Source organism: Sebastes umbrosus, chromosome 13, assembly GCF_015220745.1.
Source record: "Sebastes umbrosus isolate fSebUmb1 chromosome 13, fSebUmb1.pri, whole genome shotgun sequence".
Taxonomy (NCBI): Eukaryota; Metazoa; Chordata; class Actinopteri; order Perciformes; family Sebastidae; genus Sebastes; species Sebastes umbrosus.
In genome coordinates this window covers 22,519,055-22,535,268 of record NC_051281.1, presented here as the reverse complement: position 1 = coordinate 22,535,268, position 16,214 = coordinate 22,519,055, and the positions used below count along the sequence as shown (strand labels likewise).

The window sequence follows — 16,214 nt, the reverse complement described above, 5'->3', positions numbered from 1 at the left end:
TTTTTTTCACGAGACAGTGCACAAATAAGTAACATCCTCTTGTCATGGATATAAAAAAAAATCCTTGAGTGCAGGGATGAATTTAAGAAAAGAAAAAACCCACTCGCAGTGTTTCAAGCCATTTTACAGGATCTAATTGGCCACCACCGCTCCCCGTTTCTCTGCAGCAATAACCCACAGAACCCCATCACTGCCTTTCATCTCAAACGGAATCACATTAACACCGCAAAGTAGTTCAGAGGCCGCGAAACACGCTTGCTTCACCACACACAGACACGTAGAGTTACGTTGCATTATTTTCCAACAGTCATATCAAGACGAGGGTCGGAATACATTACGAGCTCTCGTTTCCTCTGCCTCAGAGCGGGCGGCGAGAGATGCCAAGATATCACTTTAATTGTCCAATTACATGGAATATAGCTGTTCCAGCACGCCCTGAACTAGGTACTCCTCCCCAAATTCTGTTTTTCTTCTTTTTTTTTTTTTTAAAGATCAGTTTGCAGTGTTTTTTTCTTCTGTGAATTAGGGCTTGAACGGTGGAGATAACTGAGACATCTCTCACGTTTCCCCCTCTGAGAGCCGGCGTTCACTACCTCACAGAGTTCACATGAATAATATTAACTTCAAAGAGAATTTCTTGGAAACCATCTGATCAAGCTGTATCATACATGGCTGTGACATGCCTAGAACACATCTCCTCTCTCTCTCTCTCTCTCTCTCTCTCTCTCCTCTCGTCTCCCTCTCTCTCTCACACACACACACACACACACACACACACACACACACAAACTGTATACGCCGACATGCCTAACATACATTTGTATTCTCCTTGTGTAAGGGGGAGATCCAGTTACTTCAAAAGGATCCATTTCCACTACTACTACTACTACTACTACTACTACTTACTGATACGGTAAGACATCAATGCTGAACATAAGTGCTGCACTCAGAGTCAAATGCACACAATGCAGGAGAAAACTGAGCAATAGAACCTATATGTTGACACCTATCACACAAATTGTTTGTAGTAGCAAATGTATTCTGCTGACCCATTTTCCTTTCCATTCATGCAGCTGAGCATTTTTACTCTTCTTATTCAAATTCACAAGCTGATCCACCTGCTTCTACGTATTTCAATACAGCTACACACACTGTAATATGCATTTACACCGTGCATGCACAAATAGACACAAACAGAATCACACCTAGCTGGAAAATGATTATTCTTGATGTTTGATGACTAAATAAATAAACGCACGCTACATGCAGAAGAAGCGGGATGAGAAAACACTGAGGGGGGAACAGCTTGCAGCTCTGCCACTCATCCAAACCAACCAACCAACCAACCAACCAAATGCCAAGCAAGCCCCCCGAAAAAAAAAAAAAAAAAAGAAACACATGAAAAAGATGAACTTATTGAGGTCTCTATTTCCATGGCAACACAGAATAGTTTTGATGATGTTCCTTCCCAGTCGGCAGGCAGGGTTTGGCCGAATCACGGCACAGATTGGTGCTCCGTGGCTTGTTACTAAGGGCGGGTTTAAAACGTGCAGAGAGAGAGAGAGAGAGAGAGAGAGAAGCAGAGAGAGAGAGAGGCGCAGATGGTTGGAAGAATTGCCACTTTGAAGAAAACCCCAACCCACACTCACAACTGGGTTCTGCAATATTGATTTGAATGGATGGAAGGGAAGAAAACCTAGTGGCCTATGAATAAGTAAGTAATGGATAATATGGGCTAAATCAAAAGCCATTCAAACCGAATAGGATATGTGTTCTCAATGATGCAGAAGTCCAGTGCGTCTGTCTCTCTACATGAGGGCACAGCAAACTATGGTACTGAACAGCACTGTCAAGCCTCCTCATGTCATGCCTCTAATATCCTCCAACTATAAAGCGCAGAATAGAGACAGAACAGCAAAAGGGAAAATCAAAAAAGATCAAAAAATCGTTTGCTGAACGAATCTCAAATCTCATTTAAATGGACTAAACCTCTTTGCTCAGATTTGATCAAATATTAATCATTATTTTACACCAGATATGCTAGTGATGTGTGTTCAAAATGGGATTTTGATGGACAGAATCGCTAACCAATGGGAGTGTCACAGTGCTCACGCCAACCACTATTAGATTGCCGCAATGGCTATTTCGTTTGGCTTTTCAAATCTTAATTACAAATTTCCTCACGGCACTTGAGAGGCTCCGGTTCTTTTTGAATAAACAACACACAATCGTCAGGGGTTTTAATTTACCCAGCAGGAGGAGTTGTGCTAAATACCATCTATTTGAAAAAAGCAAAACTTCCTCATCTCTGTCTTTTTTCCTCTCTTTTTAGAATTCGCTCCCCTCCTCTTTTCCCTCCGCAGAGAGCAGCGTAGCGGCACAGGGCCCTGCCAGGCCCCGGCTAGCTGGGATTCGTGTTCGACATGACGACACTGCTGTTCGGAGCAGACACGGCGGAAGACGCCGGGGTTTGGTAGCATGGCATCATTTACACGAGCACAAGCTCCCGCACACCGTCCCTCTGTCGTCTCCTCTTCCTTCACCTTTTCAGCTGCACCCCCCATCCACCCACCCCCCCGTTCACTCCGACCCCACAACCCTAAATCCCCCTAGCACACGGCGACATGGCAGACAGGCAGCCACGCAGACAGGTGACCGTAAACAATTAATCAACATGGTGACACCTCTACATCTGCCAGGCCCAACACGGGGAGGGGAGCTGTCAGCTAGCAAAACAAAGCAGCCCCCAACACACACACACTAACACACACAATTGTGTTGGTGAGTGGCTCACTAGCTCATAAAGAATGTCACTCACAAAACGTAGGAGCTTGTAGATATGAAATATTTACCTAACACACTGGAGAGGCAGCGACATGACATGCAGCTTTTAACAACGGATTGCTTTCATCGCCACTCGGATGCCGTCGGATGCCACTTTGCCAGTTGTGATACAGCAGCAGAATGTGGCAGAATTTGATTCAAAAAACAAAATACATTTCCAGTATTTATGGAATATTATTGCTGTGTCAAGTGGGTTTCACACTTTCTAAACATTTGCCATCCACATCCACCGGGTTGCCCTTTTTCATCTATTGCAGCTGGCAAACAACAAATTGGTGCATTACCACCATCATCTGTTGAAAGATCAGTTCACCCCATATTACAAAAAATATATATATATATATATATATATATACATATTTTCTATACAGTACAACGGAAAAGAGAAGGATTTTGTTTGCAGTGCTTAAAAAAAAAATCAAAAGCAACATCAGGGCTCCTGTTACTCTGAATAATCCATCTGGTTGTCAACAGTCCTCAGAGGGACTACTGCTTTGGCAGAAAGTAGTCTAGTAGAAATCTCAGTGACAGATGTCCTAAAACATTTGGTAAATAAAACAAAACATATCTACATGGCTAGAAACTACAAAATTGAGACAAAAGAGAACATTTTGAGATGGCTGTGGCTCATGAGGTAGAGTGTGTCAGGCTGTTCTCATAGACTGTTGGTAGCTATACCTACGAAAAGTAATGCACTGTAATCCATATTACTGTATATCTGATAAAATCAATTTGTATGTAATCCACATAATTATGACAACCCACCCCCAACCCCGTGTGTAAAGACCCTGATACACCAAGCCGATGGTTGGCCGTTGGACAGTGTTGGGCAGTAATTGAGCGTCCTAGAGCGGCCTGGTTTTTGCGGTGTGTCCCGCACCGTCGGCAATGTATATTGCTGTTTTTTTCGGCCGATTCAGCATGTTGAATCGGCGCCTGTCGATGAGAGAAATCACTCTGATTGGCTGTTCAGCTTAAGCGAATCAGTGCACGAGAAGAGAAACGTGAGGAAAGCAAGTCAATGAGTAAAGTCAAGAGGAAAAACACAGAAGGCTCGTCTCATTTTTCATCTTCATCTCATCTGATCATTCAAATACACGGATATTTTCACAATGACATGGCCATCTGGAATGAAGGTAAGTGGTGACAGGGAGTGATGTGAAAATGGTGGGCAGACATCGCTTAGTTTCATGTACGTATCATAACAACGGCGTGTATATCCGCAGTCCCCGGTCTTCCCGAGACTTCCAGAACGTACATGCTAACTGGCCGTTGGCTGTAGTCTTTGCGGTGTGTTCAAATGCAACTTGTCAGCTAAGACAAATGCGATGTGAGGCAGCGCAACAGTCGGCCTTCATCGCCGCTAGTTCTTTGATGTCGGTTTGGTGTGTCTGGTCCTTTAGGCATCGAGCTCGAATGGTTATAGGATAGGTCATCAGGCAGCGAGTCTCAGGAATTTTCTGCAAGTTTTCACAAGATTTCACTATTTGCCGGTTACCTTCTAGACACAACCGGTGTTTGTATCCCGTGTGAGGACTTAAGTTACGCTACTTCCGCATTTTAACCCAAACGTTGACTGATTTGTCATGTAACTTCCGTACTTAAGTAACACCACTTCCATAATCTTTTCCTGAACCTAACCAAATAGTTTTTTCGACTAAACCTAACAAAGTTGTTTCCATTGAAGACGGAAGTTTATTTTGAAAAGACTGTATGCATGTAATGAGTGGAAATTGACACGTGTTGCTGTACATTTATAGGAAAACGCACGAAAAATGAGGAATAACTTTTCTTAAGAGATCATACAAACCGTGGTATGAGGATACGCTGAGTGGGTAAGAAGCTGAACCCCAAATTGCTCCTAATGGTCCGGCCAGTAGCTCGCTGCCATCAGTGTGTGTGATTGAAAGGGCAAATTGTAAAGCGCTTTTGATTTTCAGTTTTCAATTGATCCGAAATGTGGATGTGGTCTGTTATCTCGCACAATTGGTTCTCAGTGTTGAGGATGTTTTTTCTTGATTGTTTTAATCCATCCCCCCGTGCCCTGAAATCCTCCTGCGGGCCGGAGAACAGAACTTAGTGGCATATTCATATGGATGAGTGTAGCTAACAGGTGATGAATGTCAGAGCCGCTGGGGGCCTATTGTCACCGGGGACAAGGACAATATGAGGGGGGGAGGTGGAGAGGTCAACACTGGGATGTCTGCTGCTAAAGTTTAAGTCATAGCTGACTTGTGTCATCCGTCAACGCAGACACATTGAAATAGGGCAACAGCTCCCCAGGCTATGATGAATTCACTTATGTCCACATGTGGAAAATTGCTCTTTAGTCTGACTTAACACATGCAACAAAGCTTCCAGTAATGGCATTTTTGAAAGACTAATTTTGATGGTATTTCTGCCCTATTATTAGTTTGTGATATTTTGCATTATTTTTAGTTGGATCTTGTTGACACGAAGCTGCCGAAGGGTAGAGTGTGCCTGCGCACAAACACTCCTGGGGATTCTAATAACAATGCTGCGGTCCCGGGGAGCCACAGAGCTGCTAGAGCTGTCAGGCCTTTTGTTTCAAGGGGCCACTCATTACATTACAATCCCAAAGATAAGGCTCCTTCAGGGGGTGCAGAAGGCCATGGAGGAGGAGGTATTGTTCCTCACTCCATGCACTCTGCTTCTACAAAACCTAAAGGAAATGCAGTCTTTTGAGATGAACAGAGTTTTAAAAAGGATAAACGCACACAATGAAGAGGATGGAGGCAAACGCCAATGCTCACCTGGTGTGGGGAGGAAGGGAGAAGAAGAAAAGAAGAGGAGGAGAGGAGAAAGAAAAATAAATTTAGGGTTAGATTAACCTGCCATTTTCGTAAAGGTGATCATTATGCTGCCAGTAGGAAACTTGTGGGACGAGAGCTAAACGCAAAACACAAAGCTCTCATTTGTTTTGTTCCTTACAGAATGGCTATCAGTTTTGAGGGGGAGGTGAAATGTACAGTGCTTTTGGTGGGGGCTTGTTTGGTGTTCAGGTTTGACTGCATCTCACACATCAAATTGAAGCAAAGTGTAACATGTGAATGTTGTGACAAATGAGACACACATGACAGAAAGCAGAAGTAGGTGAGAATTGGAAAGCGAAGGGAAGGCTTCCCCGGGGAATGTGCGTGTGAGGCCTATATATGTGTGTGTGTGTGTGTGTGTGTGTGTGCGTGTGTGCGTGTGTGTGTACATATCCTGCATATATGTGGGAGGATTACAGACGCTGAAAATTATAAAAGCAACATTAATTTGGGGGTAGCATTAGAGAGGGAATTTTAACATTTAAAAAGTCATTAAAGCAGTCTTCCTTGTCATTTTAATAGGATTAATCCTCTTTGCAACACATATAGGCTACTGTACTGTATATCCGAATAATAATATAAGTCCTCAACTCTTTCAGCTTACATATTCTGTTTCACATTTTAACAAGGAGACAAGGATACAAGAAGTAAGGAGTGCAAGGTTATCAGCTGTGGGCGTCAGAGCTGTCAGAAGTGAAAAGCTGACCACCTGACCATATTATTAATGAATGGAAAGCTAATCTTCTTCCCTTTTTGGCAACTCTGGTGATAATAACCCAGTCATCTAGAAATTACATTTCCATTCTACTATTTTTTTTTGTTTTTTGTCAAATACAGTTTTGTAGGGGATGCAATTGCTGAGTGGCACAGTTTTTTCTGAGTGAAGTAGGGCAAGAGGCAGGAAAAAGCACTTTGGTTAAGGTTAGTGAGCTGGTTTCTGTTAAATGTTAATAAAGATATAGATATAGATGTTAATGAACACACAATGTTTAAAACCATTATCTAACCATAACCTTAACGGTCCAGTGTGTAGAATATGACGGTAGCGGTGAGGTGAGGAGATTGCAACCAACTTCTGTGTGCCAAGCGTGTTGGAGAACTACGGTGTCCGACGTGAAAACGCAAATGACCCTCTCTAGAGCCATTTAGAGCAGAGCCAGCGTGTAGAGTGTGTGTGTGTATGTGGGAAGTGAGTGGTGAAGCGAGGGAGAGAGAGCGGCGGCGACAGCAGCGAGTAACGTTATCGACTCCGGCCCAAGCAGGTAAAGTTAACAGAGTTTGGTTTGTCCGTTCTGGGCAACTGTAGAAACATGGCGGAGCAACATGGCGGACTCCGCGAAGAGAGGACCCGCTCCATATAAAGATATAAACGGCTCATTCTAAGGTAACAAAAACATTACAAATCATATTATCAGGTGATTATACACTAGAGAAAATAATAATATCATATTCCATTGCTACACTGGTCCGCAAGTGCTGTGAGTGCCTAAACATAACTGACAAAAACATTAATTATGCTTTACTAAGAGCAGATATTGAAGGAAAACAAATTATTTTTTAGTTAGTTTAATTAGTTTTCATTATGCTGATAAAAATGATAAAACGCTGACAAACATATTTGCTCTGGCAAAGTATAAAAAAGTAATTTCTTGGAAACAAAGTTGCCGATAGTGAGTGCATGACTTAAAAGAAGTGAGAAATTAAAACTTTTTTATCAGGCTGGAAGTTATTATGTGTATGCATGCATTTTTAACTTCCTTGCATCTCCTTCATTCTCAACAATTTCTACCAGCATCAGAAACTTGTAGGAGATAACACAAGCAGCCCATGCTGACCAGTCACAATTGTTGTGGTATATCTGTAGCCGCTGAAGCCCCAAAGTTACATTTTTGAGAAGGCAAACATCTGCTTTACGGCATATAGCCCAGCAGGGGTTGCGCAACATTTTGAAACGTAAGGCCCACTCCTGAAAAATTCCGAGGACCACTTTCCCCAATAAATGAGGAAAAAAAATAGAAATTAGAAAAAATAAATAAACTGGGCTGTAAACATGTGTTATGCCACGGTCAGCTGTAATGATTATGAATCCAGATTTCATGTATTCAGTGTCATATTTTTCCTGGTGTGGTCATATTCAAACCCAACTGGTCATTGAAATTGTGCATTTTAATTTAACATTTCTTTATTTGTGTGAATTCTTGAGCACATTTAGATATAAAATAACTAGCTTTGCAAATTACCAAAACATTTAATCTTTGATTTAATCTTACCATTTGGCAGTACTTCTGCTGATCAGCCCACTTGAGAATAGATACTATAGAGCCTATGCACGTAGCCGCTGTACGTATGGCGTGGCCCATTAACACAGAAATATGAATGAAGCTTAAAGGTGTAGTGCGTCTGGCGGCATCTAGCGGTGAGGTTGCAGATTTCAATAAACTGAAACTTCTCCCGTATGCCAAGTGCGTAGGAGAACTACGGTGGCCTATGCAAAAATATGAATGCCCTTATCTAGAGCCAGTGTTTGGTTTGTCCATTCTGGGCTACCGTAGCAACATTGCGTCCGGCTCCATGAAGTGGATCCACTTTATAGGTATAAACGGCTAATTCTAAGGTAACAAAAACACAACGATTCTTATTTTCAGGTGATTATACACTAAAGAAAACACAGTTATTAAATATAACATTCCATTTCTGCCAATAGATCCCCCTAAACGCTACACACCATTCCTTTAAGTTTAACCACAAACGGCCACTATATTTTTCCTTCAAAATGGAATTATTATCACACCACGAATGCAAAGCCTGTCCTGTTAGATTTATTCGTGTATTTTAAGTGAGCTGAGATGACATGGAAATGTAACGAACTGACAACAAATCGGTGTTTAAAAAACTGCGGTCATTAAAGACCAGTCTGTAATGAAAGAGGGTGAAGAAAATGGCTCAGTGATCCCCCTCGCTTAGAAAAACCTGACTGCACTTTCATCAGCTTGCTGTATCTGCGGTCCTTTAATGTTCCGCAAATGCCACCAAGACCATCGTTTAAGCAAAGATTAAACATGAACATTGGTTTGAGAAATGTTTGATACTTTGATCCATTTGTTTTGCATCTCTATGTGGGGCTCAGTATGCGATATCTCTTTCGGCTGCAATAAAGCAACCAATAAATATACTGAATGTTAAACATATTGCATTTATGGTTGAATTTAAACTGTATTTTTTTTCACGATACGCCACATTGACGTTTTCATTATTCTGGCATATGTAATGAGCCTGAAAACTCATATTATATGTTTTTTTTCTAAACATACAGGTCCAATGCAAAACCTATACATTTTCTCAATTTAAAACATTGATCCATTTTCACTGGGGCACTAGATTGGATGGGAAAATGTTCTTACTCTAGACACCAATATAGGTTGAGTTTGCATCTTCCCTCCAGAGGGAATTAGAAAGGGGAATGTTGATCCAAGCTCAGAGCCTCGAGGCAGCTTCGGCTCTGGCCAGGAGATAAAGCCTGAGGGTGTCCACCTGCGGAAAGGGGTGCTTTCCAAACTTGAATGTAGACTGAGACCCAATGCAAAATGTGTTGGGCTGACACTTTTCTGCCCACGTCCGCTCTGCTCTGCTTGGACGACCATTTAAGTTGTCTAATTATCCATACAGAAATAATTGGCCCTCCTCCATGTACAATGACCCTTGTGTTTTGTGCATATGCGTGGGCAAGCACACGCGTGAATGCGTGTATATGTGCAAATCAAGTTTTCACCCTGACAATCACAGCTTTAATTAAATTAAAGCAAAGGTGTTAAAGCTGTTGATTGTCAATGTGAACGGGGTGAGGAGCACATAATACAATGCATATCAATGCAGCCATGAGTGACTGCAGTCCCCCAGGTGTCAGCCAAATGAGTGTGAATATTCAGCTTTTTCCCCTCCACTTAACTCTCATTTCACTCTGATGACATTTTATTAGCCTTCCCTTGGCAGTGCTGGCGGGTAAGCGAGCCGCAGAAAACAGCTTCTTTGTACTGTTCATTCCATCCAAATACAAAAAGATGCAAATACAAATAAACAAGATAAAAAATCTCTTCTGTCCTGGTGTGGAGGCTGGCTCATTTGGGTTTTCATTTTGGATGTTTTTGTGACCAGTTGAAAGCAAATACAACACATTCCAAATAATAAATGGATCCTCTTTAAGGCAAGATTATCATCATTGATAGCAATGATGGGACTTTTTTTAAATACAAGTCTTAAAGATGCTTAATTAAAAATTCAGAGCATATCTATTCCACATAGGCAGTTCGCGGTGGAAGATGGGTCAAACAAACACAGGACTTCCGCCCAGGAGACCGCTGTTCATGTCCGGTGTGAAACTAAAAATCAATGTTCACATATTTAAATATACATCCGTAGCTTAATAATGTAACAACCAAAGTCATTTTAAGCCAGACCATGATTTTTTTTACTAAACCTAACCAAGTAATTTTGTTGCGTTTTGTTTCAATTTCGTTATTTTAAGCCAAACCATGAAGTTTTTTTACTGAACCCAACAAAGTATTTTTTTTGCATTTTGTTTCAAATTATAACATTAACCATGTGTTTAAAACTGTTTAAAACGGCAACCATAATCCTTGAGACAATATGTTTCCCTCGAAACATAATTGAGAATGCAGTTTATTTGTATGGGAACATAATTTGGACACAGCTAACAGTGTTAACCTGGGGGGAACTGGAGGGTGATGCTACGCTTCCGCGAGGACACAATACGTTCACGTTATCAGCTGTAACCGCCGTATGAGCTCAGTGCAGAGCTGCGACCGTTAGCTAGCCAGTGGGGCATGCTCTCATGCACAACTATTCACTAAAAGGTATGCGCGGCCAGCCCGACGATGTAAACAAAAGGAGAAACTCAGATTACAACACACATAGAGGGAGAGTGACTTCATTCTCTGCTCAGGTAAACATTAATATATTATAGCTACATTACAAATAGTTGTTTGCTGATATATTAGTGCTCTGGATATCATATAGCAAACCTTTAAATGAAGGTATCCTTGATGTGAGGAGATGCACTTTACTTCCTCCGCTTCTTCCAGGCGTCCACGTTCAGGGCATAGCGGCACTTTCTCGCTCCTGATGGCCACTCCCCTCCTTTTTTATTCCTGCGCTGCATATCGATTCAAATGAAAACAAGTTGCCAATCCAAATAAACACCATGTCAAGGAGTCATCCAAGCGTACAGAAATATCTGCCCAGCATGATACCATAGGGCAGAAAGCCACAGGGGCACTGGTGCTCCTGACCTCACAGGGGGTCCACAGAGGCTAGCGAGGTGTATGTGGACACATGCGTACACTCATATGTGCATGGGTGCACATATGAGTGGGTAATCATGTGTGGGCTTGTGACTCTATTCAAGACATTTATCTGGTCAATAAGTGCTATCACTGTTATTGCGGCTCCGGCACTGTACTATAAGCAATTTCCAAAAAGGCTTGAATATAGATTTGCTCATGTAGGAACGACGACTGATCAACTTATGCCTGTAGCATAATAAGAGGGGAGTCTTTTATGATTTCGAAATTGTCATGACTGCCATGTGCTTTGGGCATGTTCATTTAACACCCTTTAGTGCCTTTTACAGAGAAGTAGAATGCAATGGGATGCAATAATCAAAAATGTTTTCCCGTTAGGAGTTAGGAGCGTATTATTTGAGCATGAAAGTTTATTCTTGGCCTTCAACCCTGTTTACTACAAATTATGTTTATACACTACTATATGTTTTGCCAATTACATTTTGGGGGTAAATGAAATTGCTACCTGGATGATGTTCCCTGTTTTCTAGTGTAGGATGTGTTACATTTATGCACCATACACGTGTAAAAGTCCTGCACGTACAGAGCGCAGGTGGTTTTGGCAAAAAAAAAAAAAGCGCTTTTGTTAAGGTTAGGTTGATTGTAGCTTCAGTTAAATGTTAATGAATCAAACACGTCCTGTTTTGTGCTTCAAGTCACTTTTGACTTTTTCAATATTTAACCCGCGGCACGCGGTAAAAATAGGCGAGACCGCGAAGCCAAGCCGCGCCGCTCCCGGAGGCAGTGTGGCTGCTCTAACCTGTTAACATGGACGCCGAAATAAAAAACAACAGGTTCCGCAGCTGCCACGCGCTGCTGACATTTCCTGAGTGGTCCAGCCGTAACAGCACAAACAGTCCAAACAACGGCGACAGTGCTGACAGAACTAACAGTGTTTTCTTAGGGTAAGCTATCTTTAACTAAGCTAAGCTAGCTATCTCTTTACATAGCAAATAGTTGTTTGCTGTGAGAGCCTTTAGTTGCCTTGAGCTTGATATTGCATTGCAATAGCGGAATATGCTGAAGTCAACATTTTAATGATATGTTCAGAATCAACAAATATGTTAATTAAAAATGTCTCTTAATTATGTTAACAGAAAGCGTGTATACTAATCGCAAATTAGTAACCCAAAGTTGTGACCCTTTGGAAACAATATGTGTAACAAAAGTTTAAGAGATCTACTTGCTTTTCAGAGCTTTGAGTTTAGATTATTCTGTTACACGAGGCGGATGTTTCTATTCCGCGCTGAAGGCGAGCTGCGAGAATTCACTGCTAGCGAGTCATTTTAGGTACGTTATGGCAGGCTGTGAGTATACCCCTTTGGAGCTGCGGAAAGAATAATTCAAAATGTCTTAGCATGCCTCAAAGTGGAGCCATCCTTAAGGGCAACAATTTGAATCCAACAGCAGTCGCCTCCTGTGCTCTCCATTTGAGTAATGATGATTTGGGGTTAGAACACAAGGAAGCTCCCTTCAAGCAACCTAGGGAACTTATGACCTCTACCTGTGTCCTGATGTGGTCCCGCAGGGCCCCGTGGAGCAGAGGGGCCACAATAATCGGTCGGACCCCACTGAGTGTGAGCATAGCCACGGCACACCGGGGTCAGAGAGAAGGACAGGCAGAGCCAGTGGTCCACAGGGCAAAGGGGAATGTGCGGGGGGTGAGTGCCAAGGCTCTCGTGGTGTTTTTAAGGTCATGCTAATTGCCACGGATGTACAGCATGCCTTCAGTTAGCCCCGGCTCTGCCGAGGAGGAGGAGGCGAAGGATGGGGGTTGAGGAGGTGGTGGTACAGGTGTGGACCTTTAATTAAATACCACTGCAAAGGTTAATGCAGAGAACCAGGAACTGCAGCCACCGTTAAGTGGAGGACATTTAAACACGGCCGAGAATATGCCCCACACTGTGTGTGTGTGTGTGTATGTGTGTGTAAGTGTGCGTATGAGTACATGAGTGAGAGCAGAGATAGAAAAATTCAAAAAGAGCAATCCATTTTCCTTTTGGAGGTGCAAGAAGTTGAGTGGCTGAAAATTAAACTTGACAGCCTTTTGCACAGAAATAGAACCAAACTCAATCTATCGAGTGTTCTACCAGTTGAAGAAAATATCCAGTGTTGTAAAATTAAAAAGACATGCGTGCTTGTATGCTCTCTACAGCGTCATCAATTAATTTCATCCTCGGTTACGTGTGAACTCTGGCATCTGCAGGATTTTCACAAAATACATATTAGGAGCTATATTAAGAGGTATTGTCACCCCATGAATAACCTTAAACACTTTGTGTGTGTATGTGTGGGTGCATGTGTGTGACCCTTGATAATTAGTACCATCTGCCATATCAGAACACCTCTGGAGAGACAGGTTAGCTTCACAGAAGCAAGACGGACAGTTTGACGAGAATTTCCCCGCTACTGACAAAGACAACAACGATGACGCCGGCTAAACACAGACGCATTTGAGCTTACTATACCTGTAAACTGAAAAAAAACATTCTTAAAATGGTATTTTATCTATTTCTCATCATTCTTTCTCTTTATTTATTCTTCTTTCCATTTTATGCACCTATACAGTATATACAAAGATACACAGACAACACAAAAAGCTAAGAGGTTCACAGCTGTACGCGGTGCGCTCCAATGTTCAAATTAGTCCCAACAAACACCCAAAAGATGTCTGACCCCTATTACAAATTTGGCTCAAAATCAGCTGCAGAATTAAGAGCACTCACTCACACACAAACACACAACTTGTTCCTCAGAGTCATCGCCAAGAAACTGCAGACTGGAAAAAGAGCTTAGGGACCATTTCAGCACAACAAAGATATTCGCAAAGCCAAAGAATACACACACTGCCCAAATCCACCAATTCAAACATGTCCTCCTCCTAGGAGAGAGCATACTCTTTCATCTCACATCTCAAATTAGACAAAACACAAATCTTATTGTCTCGGCACAATAACAGCAAGTTTGTATGGAAAACTGTCTTTGCAAAAATTCCACGCGAGGCGCTCATCATGCAGTGCATAAGCCGCAGCGTATGATGAAGTGTGATGAGGCCGTGGAGAGAGGCCAAGCAGTGGCTTCGGTTACTCCGAACCTACCCAAACATGCTATTGGGCCTTCACTCAAAGCAATAATTGGGTATTCATGTGGTGTTTTGTTTGTTTATCACCGCGTTACCACCACAAGTCTTGGTTCAACACATCTCATTTTCATCCTCGACATGAAAGCCAGAGACAGTGGAATTTCTGCACTGTATTTTAGCCACGGAGCATAATCTCAGTTAACACAAGCCGGTCCCAGTTCTCTTTTGCTTTGAATTACCACCCGCAGTGGTTTTGTTGTCCCCCCCACCACCACCACCACCAACCCCCCCCCCCCATGTTTCGTTAAATAATTTATTCTGCCTTTAAAATTCACTCATAATATATACCTTTTTGTATGCAGAGGAGTGCGGAGGAAGACGGCAAACGTGCTCATGAGTCTTTTGTAATGAGGAGGTGGCAGTGCTGGGCTGGATGCATGACTATGTGGTGAGGATTTCCATGTGACTATTTTCATTTTTTTCACAGCTTGTGCTCAGCCCTGTTCTCCTCCTCCAACTCCTCCTTTCGCCGCCTCCTCCTCCTCCTCCTCCTCCTCCGCCGCCTCCTGCTTCTCCTCAGCTTCCATGTTGTGGCAGCCACAAGAGGTTTTTGGGCGAGGGCCAATCCCAGCAATCATTGCCGCCATTTTCCCAACCACCGAACATGATGTCCATCATACATTATGTACGTGTCAAAAAATGACTGAATTCTGTTGCAACTCAGTTTGCAAATTGATACCTCTCGTATTCAGTTTTGACTGAAGCCTGCAGCTGCTGCAAGTACCAAAAGGCACGGGTGTAACAAGTCTACCCTTGTTTTCTTCATGTATTTCAGTGATTATACTCTCAAGTAGATTTTAGATTAGTATAATTATAAGTATTACAGTAACAGTAACAGAGGGAACTCAATTTCAATCAATTCACTCAAATCTATTCAAACTTTTTACATATTTAGTGTGGCAACTGTCGCAAATTTGCATCGCTGCAGGTATGAATAATTTTGCAGGCACCCCAATGTGTAAAGTTGCATTTGGTAGAAATTGACCAAATATGGTTAAAAAAACAGTCACTATATCCTGACAGAAGTACATGAGACAGGTAATCTGAAAAAAATCATGTGCCTCTGTGTCCTCCGGTGCTCCTAATGGCATCTGCAAGATTTCACAGAGTAGAGGAAAACAACCAACCAGAGCTGATCTGGAGTCTGCCGTCCAGCTTCCGTCTCTGAGCAGCTGTCAATCACTCGCGAACTCCGATCAAACGGTCAAACTAGGCAGCGCCGATAAAATATGAATCAATATTCTGTTACTGTAATGCCTATTTCTCGCCTCAGATGTTTTCAGAAACATCTTGTAGTGTACTGTTTAGCTGTAAAATTAGAAAGTTTGTGACCCGGCTGCCAAGTTGGGATCAATTGAGGAAATACCAAGCACCGCCCACCAGCCGGAGCACAGCCAATAGGAACGTTCTCTCTGAAATGACCTGTGATTGGCCAAAGTCTCTCGTCAAGGGCTAGATTTTTTTTAAAGCCTGAAAACAGAGCCAGGGTTTTCTCTCAGAACACTTGAATTAAAATATGCTGAAAGGTTATTATGGATTTTTTTGTCCAATGATGCCAAAAACATTCTGCCTACTGCAGGTTTAATAGATGGATGAAGCCGGCAATGTTATGCATCTGAAAAAGGCTATTCACTGCAGTTCAAGATCTGAACTTCCGAGCAGAAAAAGAACAACTCTTAGGTGACAAGTAAAAGATCTATTTTCTCTCATTTTCACTCATTTAGCCACCTTGCTTCACATCAAGCATTCCAGTTGCTGCTACCTGTTTGAAAATTACTGGCAATAATTATTATTACCTGTTTGATTTTTTTTTTGGGGGGGGGGGAATTGGTGTAGGCATGCACACGTGTGAACTGAACTGAACAGCGGGATCACACGGATGTGCAAACACGGTCTAGAGACGAGGAGGAAGAGGACTGCATGATCTCACATATGTCACGAAAGATGCTAACGTGAAGAAAAGAAAATCATGTCACTGATAAGTGTGAAAGCTATGTGTTTTACTACATCTAAAAAGAACTAGGGGAGCCTTTTAAT

The 16,214-nt window shown here is 42.3% G+C and overlaps 1 long non-coding RNA gene across 1 annotated transcript in view; it reads right to left on the bottom strand.

Moving 5' to 3' along the window:
* The window catches only part of LOC119499864, a 30,055-nt gene extending 19,244 nt beyond the window's left edge, over positions 1-10,811 (bottom strand). The window contains exon 1 of the long non-coding RNA XR_005209463.1: positions 10,718-10,811. This is a non-coding gene — a long non-coding RNA (uncharacterized LOC119499864). The remainder of the gene's footprint in view (positions 1-10,717) is intronic.
* Positions 10,812-16,214: the final 5,403 nt, after the last annotated feature.